At 37.8% G+C, this 19,750-nt stretch overlaps 2 protein-coding genes across 14 annotated transcripts in view; one reads left to right on the top strand and one right to left on the bottom strand.

Moving 5' to 3' along the window:
* HNRNPC (heterogeneous nuclear ribonucleoprotein C) overlaps positions 1-16,311 on the bottom strand; it is a 63,612-nt gene extending 47,301 nt beyond the window's left edge. For 5 of the 13 annotated variants that reach the window (XM_024568185.4, XM_045202140.3, XM_045202141.3 and 2 more), the window contains exons 1-3: positions 16,159-16,311; positions 15,520-15,563; positions 10,852-10,877 (exon numbers count right to left, since the gene is read on the bottom strand). The gene's annotated coding sequence lies outside the window, so the exon portion shown is untranslated. Of the gene's footprint in view, positions 1-10,148; positions 10,254-10,851; positions 10,878-11,202; positions 11,377-15,519; positions 15,564-16,158 lie in introns of all 13 variants that reach the window. The other 8 variants (XM_024568188.4, XM_024568189.4, XM_053929130.2 and 5 more) reach the window with 8 other exon arrangements.
* The window catches only part of RPGRIP1 (RPGR interacting protein 1), a 76,627-nt gene continuing 72,469 nt past the window's right edge, over positions 15,593-19,750 (top strand). The window contains exon 1 of the mRNA XM_045202138.2: positions 15,593-16,022. The gene's annotated coding sequence lies outside the window, so the exon portion shown is untranslated. The remainder of the gene's footprint in view (positions 16,023-19,750) is intronic.

Here is a 19,750-nt window from a genome sequence, read left to right as displayed (position 1 = left end):
GAAAACATGTAATGGGAGTAACAAAATGGTCAGTGTATAAGCACCTACTCAAGGGAAGGGCAGTATCTTTAGAGCAGGGGTGTCAAACTCATTTTCACGGGGCGGGGTTGGGGGGGCACATCAGCCTCGCAGTTGCCTTCATAGGGCTGAAATAATTTTAGGACTGTATAAATGCAACTTCTCCTTAACTGTTAAGGAGTTGAATTTACATTTGGCCTTTTGAAGGCAACTGCCAGGCTGATGTGCACCCCCCCCCCACCCCCGGTGAAAATGAGTTTGACACCCCTGCTTTAGAGATTCATGGTTAACAAATTTAAGTCTTTGGCCCTAACAGTTGTGGCTCTCAGTTGGCTAGAGCATCATGATTCCCCATGAGGGCACATGCCTAGATTGCAGGTTGGATCCCAGGTCCAGGCCTACACCAGAAACAACCAATTGATGATTCTCTCTCACAAAAATGTATCTTTCTTGTCCTCAGGTGATGATTTAAAAAAAAAAAAAGGAATTTAGTTCTTTGCCCTGGCTGGTGTGGCTTGGTTGGTTGGAGCAAAATTCTGAGAAGTGAAAGGTTGCAGGTTCAATTCCCCAGCTGGGGAGAGTAGGAGAAAGAATCCAGTGCATACTTCTCTCCTTCTCTCTACCCTTCCCTTCGCTCTCTCTAAAAATTCATAAGCATTGTCCTTAAGTGAGGATAAAAATAAAAGTTTAGGTCTCTGTCTTAAATTAGCACTTTTTCCTCTCAATAGTTCAACAAAATACACTGAAAGGAAAAGCAGCCCTGACCAGTGTGTGGCTCAATTGGTTGGGCATTGTCCACAAAGTGAAAGGTTGCTGGTTCAATTCCAGGTCAGGGGACACACCTGGGTTGCAGGTTTGGTCCCTGGACAGGGTGCATACAAGAGGCAACCAATCAATGTTTCTTTCTCTCCCTCTCTTTTCTCCTTTCCATCCCCTCTCCCTAAAATAAATAAATTTTTTTTAAAAAGGGGGGGGGGACCAAACATGGCAATTTAGGTAGAAGATACATAGGAATTCATTATACTGTTTTCTATGTTTTGATAATTTTCCTTAAATAGTTGGCGAAAAGGAGAAGTGGTCATAACTGTTATAGTCACAGCTACAACTTGAACTGCAAGATTATTTTTCAAATGTGAATCTTTCCAGCTATCATTTATCACCAAAAAATTAGAAATTGTCACATTTTACCAGGTACTGTAAATTATTTGCCCAAGAGCACAGAACATTCAAAATACACATATTTCAACATGGCATGTATTCCTGATTAGCAGCTTAAATGTAGTCACCATTTATCCAGTCTGTTTGAAATTACTTAATTCTTGACTCTACCTGTAATTTGGGAGAAGTCATTAGTTCAAATTTTGCATATAAAATGGTCTTTTTATATTGCACAATATTTTCAAATTTACACAAAATGTCGCTACACTCTGATCCTCAAAATCCCCTCACCCAAACGTCAAAAACATTCTTGCCAGAAGTCTACCAAAATTTCTAATTCGTAAGTAATCAATGAAAAGGAGCAAACTGGCATAGACCAGTACTTCTCTTTAAATGTGCCCATAATAATTCCAGGATAAGGTATGAAATTCTGTATTTCTATGAAGCTTCCAGGTGGTGGTGGTGATGATGATGCTGGACCACAAACCATACTCTGAATAGCAAGTCAGTAATACTTATTCACAACACTTCCATTTCCTTATCATCTTGTAGAATGCTTCAATTCTATCAGTAAACTTGTTTAAACTGAGTATTCAGCTCCAACTATGTACACTTTTCTAGTCTACCATGTGCCTTGGAGAGACATGTTTGGAAAAAAATCAGAATTTTTTCATATATTACAAAGGTAATTATGTTTTTTTGCTATATAAGAGCCAAATGGGATTGGGGAAGCACCCAACTATCAAATCAAGTATTTACATTAACATTTCCACAAGAGATATGCATAGTCACTAAAATGTAAAGAATCTCATGTCAACTGAGGTCAGGTTTGGTCACTGAGTCTATCAAACTAATGAAAAACTTGGTTGCCATATACTTTTAAATTTTGTACTTGTGAATAAAAGATTTTGGACCAGTGCCCTGGCTGGTGTGGCTCAGTGGACTGGGTGCTGCTGGCCTGTGAACCAAAGGGTCGCTGGTTTGGTCCCCAGTTGAGACACAGGGCTGGGTTGTGGGCCAGGTCCCCGGTGAGGGATGCATGAGAGGCAACCACACATTGATGTTTTCTACCTCTCTTCCTCCCTTCCCCTTTCTCTAAAAATAAATAATAAACAAATCTTTAAAACAAACAAACATATTTTGGACCAGAACAGCAAAACATTTTATAAGGAGCCCTAACCAGTTTGTCCTAGTTGGTTGGGCATTGTCCTGCAAAGCCAAAGGTCTCCAGTTTGATGCCTAGTCAAGGCACATGCCTGGGTGCAGGTTTGGTACCTGGTCAAGGGTGTATGAGAGGTAACCAGTCAATGTTTCTCAATGTCTTTTCTCCTTCCCTTCCCCCTCTTTAAAAAAGTAAATTCTTTAAAAGAAATTTTTTACAAGTAAATAATTTTAAGTAAGTAAATCCAGCCCTGATTAGTGTGGCTCAGTGGAGGGACACTGTATCACACACCAAAAGGTCGCTGGTTCAATTCCTAGTCAAGGCACATGTCTATGTTGCATGGCAGGCCCCTGATAGGAGGCCTGTGCAAGGCAGCTGATCAAGGTTCTCTCCCTCTGTCCCCCTACCCCCCTCTCTAAAAAGGAAAAAAAAAAGTAAATCTAACTTAAACTACTGTATTTTCCATCACTCAGACCTAAGCAGCCAAAAGATAAGATTATATTCTGAAGTTATGAATTTAACAGTAAAATGCATATAGTAGAATCCTATCTTTTGTTATCCTAAACTTGATTTTTATCTGCTATTATGAAGACAGCAGTGTCAAAATTCTCTCATTTTTTAAAAACTGAATTTAAAAGAAATACTGATTTTTTGTTCCACTTATTTATTCATTCATTGGTTGCTTCTTGTATGTGTGCCCTGTCTGGAGATTAAACCCTCAACCTTGGCATATCAAACAATACTCTAACCGAGCTACCTGGCCAGGGATTCTTTCTCAATTATTTAAAAACTTATCTCTAGTAAACAAAACCTCCCAAATTCCAGAAAGGACTAAGTAAAAAAACATGTAATAAGCAAACCACCAACATCATCCATATTACCACTCCTGCTGAAATAAAACACAGTTGGGAATGCCGTACTCAGTCCTCAAAATAATACTTTAGGCTTAAAATATATTTATTAAATGTTAGGGTTGTTGTGTGTGTGTGTGTGTGTGTGTGTGTGTGTGTGTGTGTGTGTGTGTGTGAGAGAAATGATGATTGTGATTATGTTTTTAAGTCCTTATCTTTTACAAATACATACTGAAATACTGATGAAATATATGAAGGATTTACCTCAAAATATGAGGGGCAGACACAAGTATAGATGAAACAAGATTACTGAGGGATTGTTAAAGAATGGAAAAATTCTCGTTTATGTTTGGAAATTTTTCACAATATAATTAAGATAGTACCTTATGCACACACATATCTAAGAATAAAAGTTACATGTGAATCTCAAACTACACACAGAAATATACTCAACCTGGTAGCAATTTTTCATTTAGCAAATCTGTTACCTATAAAACATTCTTATACTTCAATTTGTACTTATCAAACACTATTGACACTGAAATTCAGTGTCCAACCCTGAAATACAAGCAAAAGATCCAGGTAATTCACAAAAGTACAAATTAATTATTAGTAGTCAATGCCCTGGCTGTATGGCTCAGTAGATCATCAGAGCACCATACCATAAACCAAAGGATCACCGGTTTTACTCCCCATCAGGGCATGTACAAGAGACAACCAATGTCTCTCTCTCATACCAGTGTTTCTCTTCCTCTCTCCCTCTCCTTTACCCTCTCTCTAAACTCAATGACCATGACCTAGGGTGAGGATAAAAAATAAAAAATAAAGTTTATTCCCCTCAACTTAAAAAAATATGTATTAGTAGTCACACTGCCAGTAAATAGATAAACTTACTACCTTTTCAGAAAGCAACCTAGATTGAAAAGTTTTTACAACATGGATGTCCTTGAACAGTGATATTTCTGGGGATTAATTATAAAAATAATAGTATTAAAAAAAATTCAGTTTAAGACTATACAACTGTTTATGAAACTGCTTATAAAAGGAAAATATTGTGGGAAACCCTAAGGACTCAACAATAGACTTTTAGTTAAGTAAAATATTGTACAAGTAGGCAACATGATAGTACGTAGCTGTTAAAATTTTAGGAGATCTTAGGTTAATACTATGTTTATGTTAAGTAAAAAAAAATGCTACTCTGTATGACATGACTTTTTAAAAAAAAGTCTACAGATGCAAGAACTCTAAACTTTTATTTTTGGCTGGTTGAAGTATGTCCCTTTTATGTGGCTGATTAGCATTTTCTAAATGTTATATGAGCATGCATGCTTACTTAATTTAAATGTAAAATAAAAGTGGGGTACTTTTTCTTAAAACCCCACATCAGTATTAAATCATTTGATTAGCCTTCCTTTTATAAAACCACAACTTAAAGCACAAATAAACACATAATTCCAATATAAGAAGCCAACAAACTTTCAAGGAAAATTTTTCTTTGGAAGGCATACTTTCCTACCCTGGTTTTAGCCATAAACTTTTAAAAGTTAATACCAAAATAAAAAAATACATGAAGATGACTATGCTTAAAGGATTAATACAAGGAATGATAGTGCACTATGAGTGATTACATCATTTGCAGAATACAGAATTTTAGTAAGAGGACTAGAAAAATTCCATTTAACATGTACTCCACTAACCTATTCCTAAATTTTATTCTGAACTAGTCAGAAAAGCCCAAGACTAATTCCATTAACTCCCAGAGTTACATTATTTCATTTCTAAAATCAATTCAAAAGCCACAGGTTAATCTAAATGGGAAAAAGGAAGAATATTTCAGACTAGTGAAATTGGAAATCAGATTAGGTAGGAAGGAAAAAATCAGATGTTCTAATCTGTTATGGCTATCTCTTAGAAATAGCCATGCATTCTCTTGGGCTAATGTAATTTTTTAAAAACAATAAAAGTTCATCCAAATTTTGATTACAGCCCCATCACATGTAACATAGCAGCCTATGCCCTCAAATGTTAACTCATTTCATCATAGCCAAACCTCCTTTAGGGCTGTTGCTTTTAAACTACCAAAACTGCTATTAAACCCTATGACTGAGCCTGCAGTTATACTATTTATACCCAGAGTACTAAAAGAATTGAAATATTTCTACAAGTTTTTAAATTAGAAGCAAAATAACAGTGTCCCTCATAATACCAGTCTTTAAGCACACAGAGCAAGTTTCCTTCCACCTTCCTAAGTCCCTTCCTAAGTCCCTTCCCTCGTCCAGAAGTCATCAACATTGTTTCCTATTTATCTTTCCATATATTGCTCTGTGCCTTTACATAGTAGAAAATAAAGTTCTACAACAGGTGATCTATTAAAAGAGCTAGTATAGCCCTGGCTGGTTTGGCTCAGTGGATTTAAAGCAGGCCTGTGAACCAAAAGGTCATGGGTTTGGTTCCCAGTCGGGACACACACCTGGGCTGCAGGCCAATGTTTCTCTCCCTCCCTATCCCTCTCTCTAAAACTAAACAAACAAAATCTTTAAAAAAAAAAAAAGAGCTAGTGTATTTGAGGGGAGGAGGAAGCTTGAAGGGATATGAGGGAAAATATCACTAGCTTTTGAGTAAGAACTTAAATCGGAGAACCTAACCTTATGAATGTCTGGGAGAAGAAAATCCCAAGGCAAGGCTTTAAGATAAGAATGTTAGCGTGATTAGCGTGTTCAAGACACAGTAAAAGGCCAGTGTGGCTGGAGTAAAAAATACTATTAGTAAGGTAGGGTCACAACGGATCACATAGGGTGTCTTGTAAATCACAGTGAAAATTTTGGCTTTGAGGCTGAAACAGGCAGCTATTACATGAGTTTCAAGCAGAAACTCTTTTGGGTAATACATTTTTCAAGTAATACCTTTTCCCCTATTTTTTCCCCAACCACAGCTGACATTCAATATTATATTAGTTTCAGGTATACAACACAGTGATTAGACATTTATGTAAATTCCAGCATTACATTTTAAACAGGATTGATCTACACTGGTGGGGAGGGGCAAAAGAGACAAATCTATTGCAACAATGCACAAAAGACAATGGTGGCTTGAAAATGGAACAAGCAATGGCAGTCTAGGTGGTGAATTCATTATATTTTAAAGGAAAAGCTGACAAGATTTTCTACAAGGCCAAAGATGAGGTATCATCACACACAAAAAACTCAAGGCTAAGCAAAGGCTGGCCTGAATGACATGAAAACTAGTTTCATGAACTGAACTGGGTAACAATGAATAAGAAATTGGTCTGAGGAAGAGCAGGAGTCCCAGTTTTGGACTTTTAAGTTAATACACTTAACATTCAAGAGTTTCACTGGATAGGTGGGTGCGTTATTCAAAAGAGAAATCCAAGCTGGTGATAAAAGTGTGGGGATCATCAGTTTACCAACGGTCTGCAAAATCATGTGACTGAATGAAATGACCCAGGGAGTGTGAACAAAAAAGATAAGTAGAAGTACTGAACCACAGAACACTCCAAGTGGGAGAAGGAACAGAAGAAAAAACCTGAAGGTAAAAAATGTTTCAAGGAGGAAAGTGGGCTTGACCAGTTAAGTCACACCAACAGGTCAAGTGTGATGAGGATTGAAAAATGACCACTGGATTTAGCAACATATCTCTGTGGTTGTTGCTAAAATCCGTAAATACAATTATTTCTTTTTAACTAAAGAACTTTGTAGATAATATTTACTTCCCTAAAAGAATGCTGTCAAATCCAAAGATTCTATAAAATTATACCAGAAAGCTACACTTACCTACCCCTAATAATTTATCACCTGTCACTTCTTCATGCCATTTAAAGTGTTATGAATTAAAATATACAACAATATTTAGTTTAAAACCCTTTAAAGATTTTCTTAAAAGTCCAAAGCAGTTTCTTTTTGGGGGGTACTGAATACTTCACATGCAAAGCAGTCAGTCTAGAACGATTAAGAGTTGAAATCTCCAGGCTTAACTGTCTGGGCTGAATCCATGCTTCACCATTTATTATGTAATAATTTAAATTCTGCACTTCCAACATTCACATCTCCAAAATGTGAATATTATTTACATAAGGTTATGAAGATTAAGTTAACACATGGTAAAATGTCCAGAGTATTACATCCAAAAGGAAGGAATTCAAGTTCTACTCCTTTTTTCCTTTCTATTGGGAAACAATTATATCACGACTGATCCAACAGTTGTTAAGAACAGGGATGTCAAACTCATTTTCACCAGGGGCCACAACAGCCTCGCAGTTGCCTTCAAAGGGCCGAAGTAATTTTAGGACTGTATAAGTGTAACTACTCCTTAACTGGGGGCAAGGAGCTCTACATTTGGCCCTTTGAAGGCACTGCGAGGTTGATGTGGCCCCCAGTGAAAATGAGTTTGACACCCCTAAAAGTTAGAGAAATAACCAATAATGTCCTACAGCCTGACCAACATATCCTCTTCAAATAAATTATGTTTGCTCATTAATACACACAAAGAAAACTCATTTGAAAAATAAGGGCAAGTAACCTCAGGCCTAGGATCGCTGCTTTCTTCAAGCGATTAACTACTCCAATAGGTCTTCTAACTTACTGTAATACTTGCACTTTGTCCTTATTACTAATTCTCCAGAAAACAGCCAGAAGGAAATTCCAAAGAAATCAGATCTCTCCATTCTCCCAAGTCCTTCAACAGATAATCTAGATCTTAAACAGGACCTGACTAGGACCTGTACACTATGCATGGTATTATCCTATGCATTTTTAGTGACTATTGTCCAGTAGTGCTTCTTGCCATGAGGCTTAATTGTTCCCCTCATTATCAGCTTTCAGATATGGTAATCCATTTACAGATCTCAATTTCTCCATCAGTTCCACTAACCGTCTCTTCACTATTGGAAAAATTGCACCTCCACACTGTAAATTAGGTCCCCCTACCATCATTTCACCCTGTTCTTTCACTTCACGGAACTACTGTATTTTGCCATGTAAAATGTGCACTTTTTGCCCAAATTTTTGAGAAAAAAATAAGGACGCACATTATACATGGGTATAATAATCCTGTGTATAATACATACCAAAATGAGGGTGTGTTAAGCACAGGTGCGTATGATACATGGCAAAATACAGTAGATTATGAAAATACTATCTGTTCACTTTATTTCCTCAATGGTCTGCAATACCAAAGAGGGCAGGGGACAGTATGATTTGGTCACCTCTACATGCCTAATGATTTTCAGAATAAACACTCAAATATTTAACGAACATCTCTACTTGAGTGTCCACAAGCATCTCAAAGATCATCATTTAGACATCCTTCTCCCACTCTCAACCCTAACCCTTTTGTTTACCTAACAACTATCCTCCTTCCAGAAGCTCGAACCCTAGCCATCAAGCCAAATTCCCCACTCTTTGTATCACACCCACCCCACCAGATCCTCCTGAAGTTGCCCATCCTCTCTAAACCAAATACCATTGCTTTGGGGATCATTATTTTTCCTTGCAGTTTAATATCTTCCTTATTTATCACCTACTTCCAATCTCATTCTCCTCTAAGCCATTTCCACACCGAAGTATCTAATGTCACTCCCCAGTTTACAATCTTTCAATAGCTCACCACTGGCTTCTGGATAAAACAGAAACTCCTTGGCATGACATTAAAACATTTATAATCTGGCCTTCTCTAAAACTTATTTCAGCTCCCTTTCTCTTAGTGTTTCCTCTTAATAATTAGGTACCCATTTTTGCACGCTTCTATAGGTTCTGTACTTACCTCTAATCACATGACAAATCTCATTCATCTGTCTCCCTCCCTAGGCCAAGTCCCTGAGACTATTACACCTTTTGTTTCTCCAAAACCAGAAGAACATGACCCATAAAATAATGCACTGGGAGAATTACTAAGGAATAAATTAAACTAAACCTATAGTGAACAGCAGCCACACAATAACAGAGAACGGCTTAATAGATTTCATAGAATAGAGAACATTAATAAAACTTGGTCCTATAAAAGAGAAATTTCCATTCCTTTTCCAGATAACCTCAAGAAACTTTACCCAACTTTTTTCCTCCATTCTGGTTTCCTTTAAGGCTGGCTTCAGTGTTCACTTTAACTAGATTTTACCATTTCAGTATGAGTAAGGGAAGTACGTGATTCTAGTACCACAGCACTGAATATGCCTTTAAAAATCATTTTACCCCAGCTCAAAATCTATTAAAGAGTTATCAAAATATTCCACTGTTGTCAGTAAAATACTACAGGTTACAAAAATTCTTAATTCTGGCTATCCACATTCTTACTAATTTCTGCATTACTACCGTGAATAGACCAAATTCACTTCTTCCTATCACCCTCAGGAACACACTTTATTGCCCAGTAACTAGCTAGGCCACAAGTCATTACTGAAAGAGGTCAACCCTTGATCTTCCTAGATTTGTATACAAAGATTAAAGAGATTTCCCTGCTTTGTGAGGTTAAAAAGCCTTCCTATCCTTTTTTAAAAAACCTTCCAGTGGGACAGCATTTTAATATTACAGCAAGTTTGTGGTTTGATTCATGTTAAATTTTAGTAAGCAGTCTCAATAGAATACAATCCAAAACTGTTGTCACAAACTCAAGAAACACTCTAAATGACAGAAAATTTTCATTAATTTGCAATAGTAAGATATTAAAGAGCCACTTTGCTGCTAATCATTAAAACAAGCCATTTCATTAAGTATATGTAAACGTGCCGCTGTTTTTTTCAATTATCAAAAATTCTCAGTCATCCCAAATTACCTAGATACTCCTAATTGCATTAGTTTACAAAAAAAAAAAAGTAGTGGCCACCCTTGGAAACAAACACACAAAGGGATTAAGCCTAACATTTCCAGAAGCTATCACCTACACCTCATCAACTAAACTTACACTGGTGTACTTCCCAGTCTTCACAATGAAACTAGTGGACCTCACACCTCTTACCATCACCCAGGAAGGGTGTGCATCTGTTCCGAAGGCCCCCCTGGCTCCAAGTCATCCTGGCTGCTGCTGCTCCAGGCTGGGCATCCATGTTGCTGCAGCTTGTGGTTTGTGAGGGGTAGTGTACAGGAAAAGCAGGATGGGATTTCAAGGGAAACAGGAGGAAGATGGCTTTCTGGGAAAATGCCATCACCTTCATAGGTGTTAAGTAGTACCACACACATTTTATTGAAGCACAGTTTAAAAATTTAACAAATGAAAGATTAAAAATAAAAAAAACAAAAATAAAAAAATTAAAAATACAGACGTCCAGAGATGCTCTAAAACAGTTAAGTTAAAGATCAGGAAAAATAAGATCACAGACTTAAACAGCCAGTAAAATTCTTTCGAGCGTGGGGGAGGGGATGAGGGCAAGGGTGGGGTTGGGAGAGAAAAGGTTTATGTGATCAATCCACTTAAAAATGCTAATGCCTTCACTTTCTCTCCCAAGATGCAAAACTCCAAAGTCAATTAGGAGGCTGGAGAAATTCTTATGAACATTCAGAAAAACTGGATTTTAATCGGGTTAAAAATCATCAGTCATTATCATCATCATCATCACCATCATAAGTATAATAATAATAGTAACTAGTAACAACAATAAAAAGGAAATCAGCGGAAAGTCAGGAAAAATGTTTAAAAAAAATTGGAATAACTTACTGTAGCTGAAGATCAAAAAAATCTCACTGTAAAAAAACAAAAATAAAAATAGCCCAGATTAGAAAAACGGGAGGTGCAAAAATGTTAAGTCAGTAAAGTTCATTTCTTTTCTCTTTCCAAAAGCAGTTTCCACAAAAACCGCAAGGGTAAAGTTCTCAGTAGTAGACAAGCAAAGCCCTTTCCACATCATCAATCAATCTTAAAAATACACGAGGAAGTAGAGAGGTCAGTTTATGAGAGGCTAAAAGACTCCTCCTCTAACCCAACTGCTGCAGAAAAATAGAAATAGAAATTTTAAAAATTACATCTTAAATCCAAGTCCCGTTTTTGGAAACAATTAAAAAAAAACACCTGTAAATTTGCTGTAGTGCACACCAAGTTGCATCATTATGTTTAAAATGGTTTTTTGTTTTTTTAATAAAATCAGTTTGGAATGGGAATGTGTGTGTTCTGGAAGGGTGGGGTAGGGAGGTTAAAAATCAAAGCTGAGCTCCAGTGAGTAGGGATGGGGTTCGCCTTGCTGCCCTGTGAAAGGAGAAGGGACAGATTGAGTCAGAGTTCCTCAGAAATGTTGTGCCCTAAACCCCAAGACAGAAACATCTGTCCTCTGCATCTAACACATTTTGGTAAAGCATGACATTCACTGGGATGGGGAGAGCCTCTACAGAATCACTTATACAAGGGACTGTCTCCACAATTCTCCAAAATCAGTAAGTAGGTAACCAAAATTAAAATATGCGCATGTATCCCCTTAAGGGTCTCATATAATGTCTTAGTTCAAACATTCATCTTGATCCAAGTTTGGGCAAGGGAAATATAGAAAAACCAGGCCAACAGAAATAAAGAAGTGAGCTTATCAAGATTAATGAAAGTAAGCAAATTCACGGGGTTTTTTTAAGTCCATGTAGTTTTCCCTACAATACAGACTGAAGGAAAATGGCCTACCCTGAAGATGTGTAAGATACAGTCTAGCCTCAAATCCAATCAGTGAACAAACCACAACACCTGATGGGTTCTACAGTAACAAGATGCTTTCTTTAAACAAGGAGCACAATATCCCACTCACTGAAAGAATGAAAAACCAAAGATGAAGGGGAAAAAAAACTTTATGGCTATTAAATATTTAATGTCATAAAACACTTGAAAAATAAATTACGCTCCTTAAGAAATTTCTTGTTTCTGTGATACCACTATTATAGACTAGTATATACAACTAATTCCAAGAATGAATTATAAGACAACATTCATGACAGACTGGCTGTGTCATCAGTAAAAACAAGATTTACAGTTAGATTGTAGGTCTTTGAGTAAATAAGAATGAACTATCTGCACTCACATTTCAATATTCAGCCATGAAGTTTTATTCTCATCTCCAAATGTCAGTAAACTAAAAAATTTTAAGCTGAGACCTGACTGATGTGGCTCAGTTGGTTGGGTGTTGTCCCGCAAAGTAAAAGGTCACTAGTCTGACTCCCAGGCACGGCATGTGCCTAGGTGCGGGTTTGGTCCCTGGTCAGGGGATGGTCCCTGTTCAGGCCATATACAAAAGGAAAAAAGATCATCAATGTTTCTCTCCCTCTCTTTCCTTCTCTATAAATTTTTTAAAAAGATTTAACCTGAGTTAGAAGTGTTCCATGAGTCAACTATATATATCAGTAACTACAGCAATGGAAATAGATACTATAACTCTAAAATTTTAACTGTAAAATTTTTAAAAGCAGACCAGTTTAGGCATGACATGTAAGTTACTTTTACACTTGGATTGATGTGTTAAGTTGGAAATGTACAAATTATAGAAAAAGTTGTAGAAAAATGTACATTCTTTTGAATTTAGTTAACTCCTTCAAGTCAGTGTTTGGAATGTCTAGTCAATGGTCTTTCTTGGAGTCATAGCCTGAACCAGATACTTAAAATTTTTGTAATATGTAAACTCACTCTGTGCCTCATCTACAAACAAATCCTTTGTACATGTGTCACAAGACATAAACTCAAAAAGCAGTTAATATTAAAAAAAAAAAGACATCTTTCAAAGTCAAGAACACGTCTCCCAAGATGTTATGATAAATTGATGAGCTATCACTCATTACAAAAACAAAACAAAACAAAACACCCAACTACTTGCCCTGGCTGGATGGCTCAGCTGTTCGGAGTGTCATGCCTTACACCTACAGGTTGCAGGTATGGTTCCGGTCAGGGCACACACCTAGCTTTTGGGTTCGATCCCTGGTGGGGTGCATACAGGAGGCAACCAATTGATATTTCTCTCCCCCACTTCCTGTCTCTCTAAAAAAAAAATTTAAAACATACCCTTGGGCGCGGATGGAAAAAAAAAAAAAAACCCAAACTACTTTAGCACATAATTCCAGTGCTTTGTAAATAACAGTATACCTAAGTTATACCGTACTTGACAATCCTCTGGGAGGTCTGGATCCCTTCTGAAGGGGTATTCTCAAATGGAGGTCTGCCAACTAGTATCACATGGCACTTAATAGAAATGCAAATTCTCAGGGCCCACTCCAGACTGACTTAATTAGGAACTCTGGGGCTAGAGAGCCCAGAATATTTTAACTAGCCCTCTTGCTGATTCTGATGTCAGCTCATGTTTAAGACCTGAGAAGACTTTAATGAGAAAATTCTATTAACCTAAAGACCAATTCTCTATAAACAAAGTGCCTTATCCTTCCAGTGTACTGACAGCAGGTTTGGGCACTAAGGCTTTATATGTGTTCCTGATACTATTAACATAGATCCAAGAAAATTATAACCTATCATGGTAAATACGCCAGTAGTAATCCTCTTTCCCTTTATATAACCCCCAAATTTCCAGTATCTAAAAGAACACATGCAGTTATGCATCTAGTAGTTCTGGTTCTCACCAATCCAATTCTCCAGTATATTTAATTATGTACAAAACCATAATCTTTCCTGATCCCAATGAGAATGAATGCATGCATATACATATTACGTATGAGCAAACACTTATAAAGTTGTCCCCAAAGACAACTACTAATAAAATTAAAGACTGAAATGCTTTTATTAAAGGCAGTTAATATTAATTAATGATATACAAAAACTGCCTTTAATAGAAAAATTATTTCTGTATCTTTCCCAGCCTCTGGCAACAAATGAGTTATAGAAACCAGAAATTAAAAAAGAAATTGCTTAGATTTCTATCTTAACTTCTTATGCCTATAACTCATTTGTGTCAGATACATCTATCTACCTCTGAAATCCAAAAAGTTTAACTCATTTGTTTAACAGATAATCAGTAGGGGAAGAATAAAATCCAGTTCTCTTAACTCCTAGCTCAAGATTCCTTCAACTGTTACACTCCCCAGTTAACGTCTCAAAATTTCACCAGCTAAAATAATCTTTATGATTAGAATAATCGTAATTATTTTGGAATTTATTCCTTGATTGTTTCTAACAGTAATTCCATCCACAACAAGGTTGCATGCTATCTGAAACCCTCTAGAGACCTAATTACAAATATAAGCTATGTTTAAATTCTCTACAGAAGGAACAGGAAACACCACCAAGCATTCCTGTGGCATTAGAAAGGTCAGAAGACCTGCAATTTAGTCATCCTTCTTAAACCCTTCCTCTCGATCCAACATGTAAATATTGCTAATGCTTACCTACTTGAAAACACCTAGAATTGTTTCAGATATTAAGTCTGTGGCCAAATCATCCCAGGTGGACATTAACTCAAAGAAATTGTTACCGTGGTACATGTTGATATAACACCTCAAACAAGGCAAATGAAGTACCCTTCAATTAATTTCAACTCATCAATAACTGCTCTTAAATATTAATCCCTGACATTACTCTTGTGAAGATTGTTTTTATTAGGTAAATGATTACCTAAATTAATCAATCACCGCCCTTATCTCATTTCTAACAATTCTTCACTAATAAACTGTAGTTTTAAGCCCATGTAATAATATACATGTTGAGGCTTAAAGAAATGCTTTTGATCCCTATTACATTATCTACAAGGTGAAGAATTAGCAAATGCATGGGTATCTAGAATAAGAGTACTTTTATTTCTTATCAAATTAAGTTTTTAAGGGGTGAATTTACTTTGCAGTATTGGTTTACACTGTGCTTTAATAACATTATTTGTGAAATTAAGACATGAAGATTAGAATCAACCAAATCTTATTCAATGATTTTAAAAAAAAGTAATCTCTTTGATAAGGGAATGTGATACTACTTAGTAACCTCTGTAATATTGATAAACAGCAAAAAATTATAGTAAGTTTCACGACTTAGCAAATAGTAGGCACTATGATATTTGCTTAATAAAAAGTACGCAGTTAAGAATCTTGCCAGTCTAGGTAGTTTGGAAAATTAATGCCAAAATATCCTGAAAATTAAACTTGAAGCTTATCATCTCAGTACCTTATACTAATAACAAACACAATTCTCATAAATATTTTTCCCAAGCACAGTTTGGGAAGTTCCAGTTACTGCTAGTGGTTGCTGTAATTAGGTTCTTCTAAGGATTCAAACACAGTACTGTTAGTGCCTAGTATTCCAATAATGGGTAAAACTACTAACCTAGTGGTCACAGTCCTTACTAGTTCTGCTCCTGATTTAATGCGACCTTGGCAACCAACAACTTTATGCCTTAGTTTCTGTCTTAGAAAGATAGTTAATACCTACCTCAAGCAAAGTTCCACTAACTTATGTTTCAAGTGATTTGTAACCTGCAGATAAAAAGTCAGCTTTAATTATTACTGTTAATAGAAATGAAATGACAATCTTTTGAAAAACAGAACTGAAAATAACTTCGAGGTCGATCATTTTCTCAGAGGAATAAGTAAAATAAAAATTAATCGGTAAAATACCTGAATCTATTGTTATAATATTATTCTTATGCCCTGCGGTACGCTCCAGAATTTAGAGGCTAGCGGTGCAAGGTCTACTTGGTAATTCGTCCCCCAAACCCCGCCCAATTTTTAAATTGGCATCAGCCCTATGTGAATTTCAACTGTATTAACCAGCATCTCGATCTTCCCTTTCGTGATCTCTCTCGAGTCCTCATGGCCGTTGAACAAGAAAGGAAAGCAGCCGTTAACATAGAGAACAAAAAAAAGGCATTTTCCCTACTGGTGGTGGCCTAAACGACACGAGGTTAAATCTACACAAGGGCTGAGGCCTACAAGGTAAGACCTAATCCCCTACTGCAAAATAGAATAAATGGAGGCCTGATTACCGAGGGTAGGTTCCTTCGTATTCCCTGAACACCCCCCAGCGCCCCCCAACAGCGCCGTCTCCCCTGTTTCCGTCTCCTCCACTTACCCGGAGGGAGAAGGGAGAAGAGATTCGATTCTGAATCTCCTACTCCCGGGCTCTACGTGGAGCAGACGATTGCTAGTGGAGAGCAGAAAAGCGGCTACAACCGCTCCGCCTTCGTATCTTCACAAAATGGCCCCCGAATCTCCTCTGCCGCCGAGGAGAAGGCCTAATCCCCACCCCACTACTGGGAATTTTTCTATTGGCTACGCTGTTGCTCGCTCCCGCTTCTAATTAGACAATTATACCGCTCTTCACAATTCTGTCCAATCACAACCAGTAGTGGGTTAGACTAAGCAAAAGAATTGCCACTTGCGTGAGAAAAGCCAGTTTGTAACTGGTTATTTTTCCTGTCATTCATCTACTAAGAAATGCTTATTGGCCACTGTACTTGAGGAAGCTCTGGATGGAAACTCGCCTTTGTATTGCGTACGTCTTCACATCCGGGTATCCGGGAGGTCTGATTGGCGGCTGCTGTGTCCCATCTTCGCTCCTTAGAGCGCGGTATAGAAGGGTCTCCCAAATCTTAGAATTCCCGCAGCGCGGAGGCAAGAAAGGGTTGAGGGTTTTTTTGTAGGTACCGCCCTCGTGAAGGATCTTAGCCTAGGGCGTGGGAGTAAGGAGAAACACCTAGCGAATGTTCCATCGTTAAGAGTAAAGAGTTTTCTTAGAGCGAGGAGGGAACGGTGAAGACACAGCCACGTGTAGAGAACTAATCAGCCTTGCAGTTTTTCTAATCTCATCTCTTCTCAGTTCCAGACTCCCTCCTAGACAACTTCACTTAGCCTGTCAAGCCCATCTTCAGACAACCCATATCTCACCCAAACCTCCTAACTTCCCTATTCCTCTCCACCACAAAAAGGAAAGCAAGTCTAAAATGCTAGCCTGAAATACCCATCCTCTGGCCCCATCATCCTATACATGGCAACCAAATCGGCCTACTCTGTCTCCCCGGTCCCCCACCTCAATCAGTCTGGGAGCTCGATTTCCTTCATCCTGAAATGGCTTGTCTCCAACCAATTCACTCAGGTGAAATTGGTCCCCTGCTAGTCCCTCAGGTTGTATTATAGCAGTTGTACAGGCAATGGAATAGGACCAGCTCTGCTAAGAATGAGGGAGATTTCTCTGTGTTGTTAGGGAAAGCAAGGTGCAGTACACTTGATAATGCATATATATCTGTATACATTTCAAGGGATATATGTATATGTGAGTGCAGTTTGATGCATTAGTTTTGAATTAGTTACAAATTCTAGAGAGATTCAAGGAAGCTATGAGTTACCTGTCTAATGCAAAACAAAAACAACTTAGTAATGAGTGTGATGTCCTTCATTCAAGGGAAAACTATGCATAGATTGGAGGAGTACAGTGCCTCACAAGTAGTGAGGTTCTCTTTAAGGATTTAGGGCAAGAGCAACTTTTGTAGAGCATTAGAAAGGGCAAAGCAGAAACAGGGTATGATGTCTGGGGTTGATGATCTGACTTTAGTTAGAAAAATCAGGGAACAATAAAGAGCCCAGAGTTGTGAGGCCCTTGGTGATTAGACGACTGGATTTCTGGTCAAGCAGAGGAAACTCAGGTTTGCTGAGGGGACGCCCTGGCAGGAGCAGCTCCATCTTGAGCCTACAAATTTATTTCAACATACATTTGGGGAGTGAAACTTTTACTTCATTGAGCCCTGAGAAGGAATTTATCTGTCAAAAGGATTCCTTGGCCCTGGCTGGGTAGCTCAGTTGGTTAGAGCATCATCCCCATATGCAAAGGTTGTGGGTTCGATCTCTGGTCAGAGCACATACAAAAATCAATCAATGAATGCATAAATAAGTGAAACAAATAAATGTTTCTTTCTCTCTCCCCCACTTCCCCATTCTCTCTAAAATCAATAATTTTTTAAAAATCAGTAAAAAATTTTAAAAAGAAAAAAGGACTCTTTATGGTTAACTGGGCCCAAATTTATTATCAGGGTCTAGCAGCTGTTGTTTACAGGGGGCCTCTCATGCACTCCACATTGCATTTCAGAGAAAGCCACAGACTGGGCTACCAAGCCTCCTGCACTGTATTCTGACCATCTGAGCTGACCCTTACAAAGAAGCTCCTGGTATTGTATTTGGACCCATGAGACTAAGATCTTCTCAGCCCAATTGGAGCTTCACAGCTATACTCTTATTTGCATCAGTAAAGACTAATCTGAGCAGCTCAATAATGGCCAATCGGAATGGGCAGTTCTGATCAGTCACAAATTGTGCTATTTGGACCAATCAAACTGTTTGAATTTGGAGGCCTCATTTGCATAGAAATGTATCCATCAGGGACCACAGGCAGGACGTTCACTCTATATAAGCCAGCCTCCCCCAGGTCTTTGTGGAGCACACTTTCAACTGTATTTCCCCTGCTCTGGATGTAATGCAGAAGCTGTAACACTTGAGCTGCTTCACTTGAATAAAAGTCCCCTTCACTGCACCACAGATGTGGGCATCCAGTTGGCATTGGATTGATGGCAGTGAATTTGGCTAACAACTTGTTTCAGTTGTATGCCTTTCTACACCGTTGTCGGGTTTTGTGTTGTTGTTGTTGTTTTGCCATGTGCCTGTGAGTATTGCTTTAGGCTAAATTAAATAGCAAAAATGAAAAGCATGTAAGAAAAAATATACTGAAATGTTAGTAATGGTTCTCTCCTGGTGGGGAAATTGCATGTGATTTTTTTTCCTTGTGCTTTTATTTATTTTTCAAATTGTCAACTTTGAATAAGTAATCAGAGGGAAAATATCCTTAACGTGCTTAATGCTCAGCTCAATTGCCACGTTGCAGTTTATTTAAAAAGTATTTCATATGCCCTGGCCAGTGCGGCTCAGTTGGTTGAAGCATTGTCCCATAGACTGAAAGGTCAGGGGTTTGAGTCCCAGTGGGGGCTCATACCTAGGTTGCAGGTTTGATCCCCAGTCAGTCAGTGTGCGCTTCTTGGAGGGCAACCAATCGATGTTTCTGTCTCTCTCTTCCTCTCTTCCTTTCTCTCTCTCTAAAAGCAATGAAACAAATGTCCTCAGATGAAGATAAAAAATAATAACAATAAATAAAAAGCTAAAGAAATTTAAAAATTAAAAAAAATTACCAGCTCTCTGGTTGTTTTTAGTTTTTCACTATTGTCCTTTTTTTTTTTTAAGTTTTTATTTGTTTTCAGAGAGGGTAAGGGAAGGAGAAAGAGAGGGAGAGAAACATCAGTGTGTGTTTGCCTCTCACGTGCCCCACACAGGGGATTCAGCCTGCAACCCAGGCATGTTCCCTGACTGGGGATCAAACCAGTGACCCTTTGGTTTATAGGCCCACACTCAATCCACTGAGCTACACCAACCAGGGCTTCACTGTTGTCTTATTAAAGAGAAAACCACAGCCATTTCACCACCAACACTTACATTTTGTACAACACCTTAGAACACTTTTCTGATTACTACATGGGATATATTGCCCAATTAATGAAACATTCAATAAAACCAATTGGATCTTTAAAAAATAAAATATAATATAATAAAAAATAAAATAAAATAAAATAAAATAGAAAACCACAAAGACCCCAAATGATGTCACTCATGCTAAAAGCCCATGA

The sequence above is a fragment of the Desmodus rotundus genome, chromosome 7 (genome assembly GCF_022682495.2).
Source record: "Desmodus rotundus isolate HL8 chromosome 7, HLdesRot8A.1, whole genome shotgun sequence".
Classification (NCBI taxonomy): domain Eukaryota; kingdom Metazoa; phylum Chordata; class Mammalia; order Chiroptera; family Phyllostomidae; genus Desmodus; species Desmodus rotundus.
The sequence above is the reverse complement of the archived record's forward strand: the minus strand, read 5'-3'. Positions and strand labels throughout refer to the sequence as shown.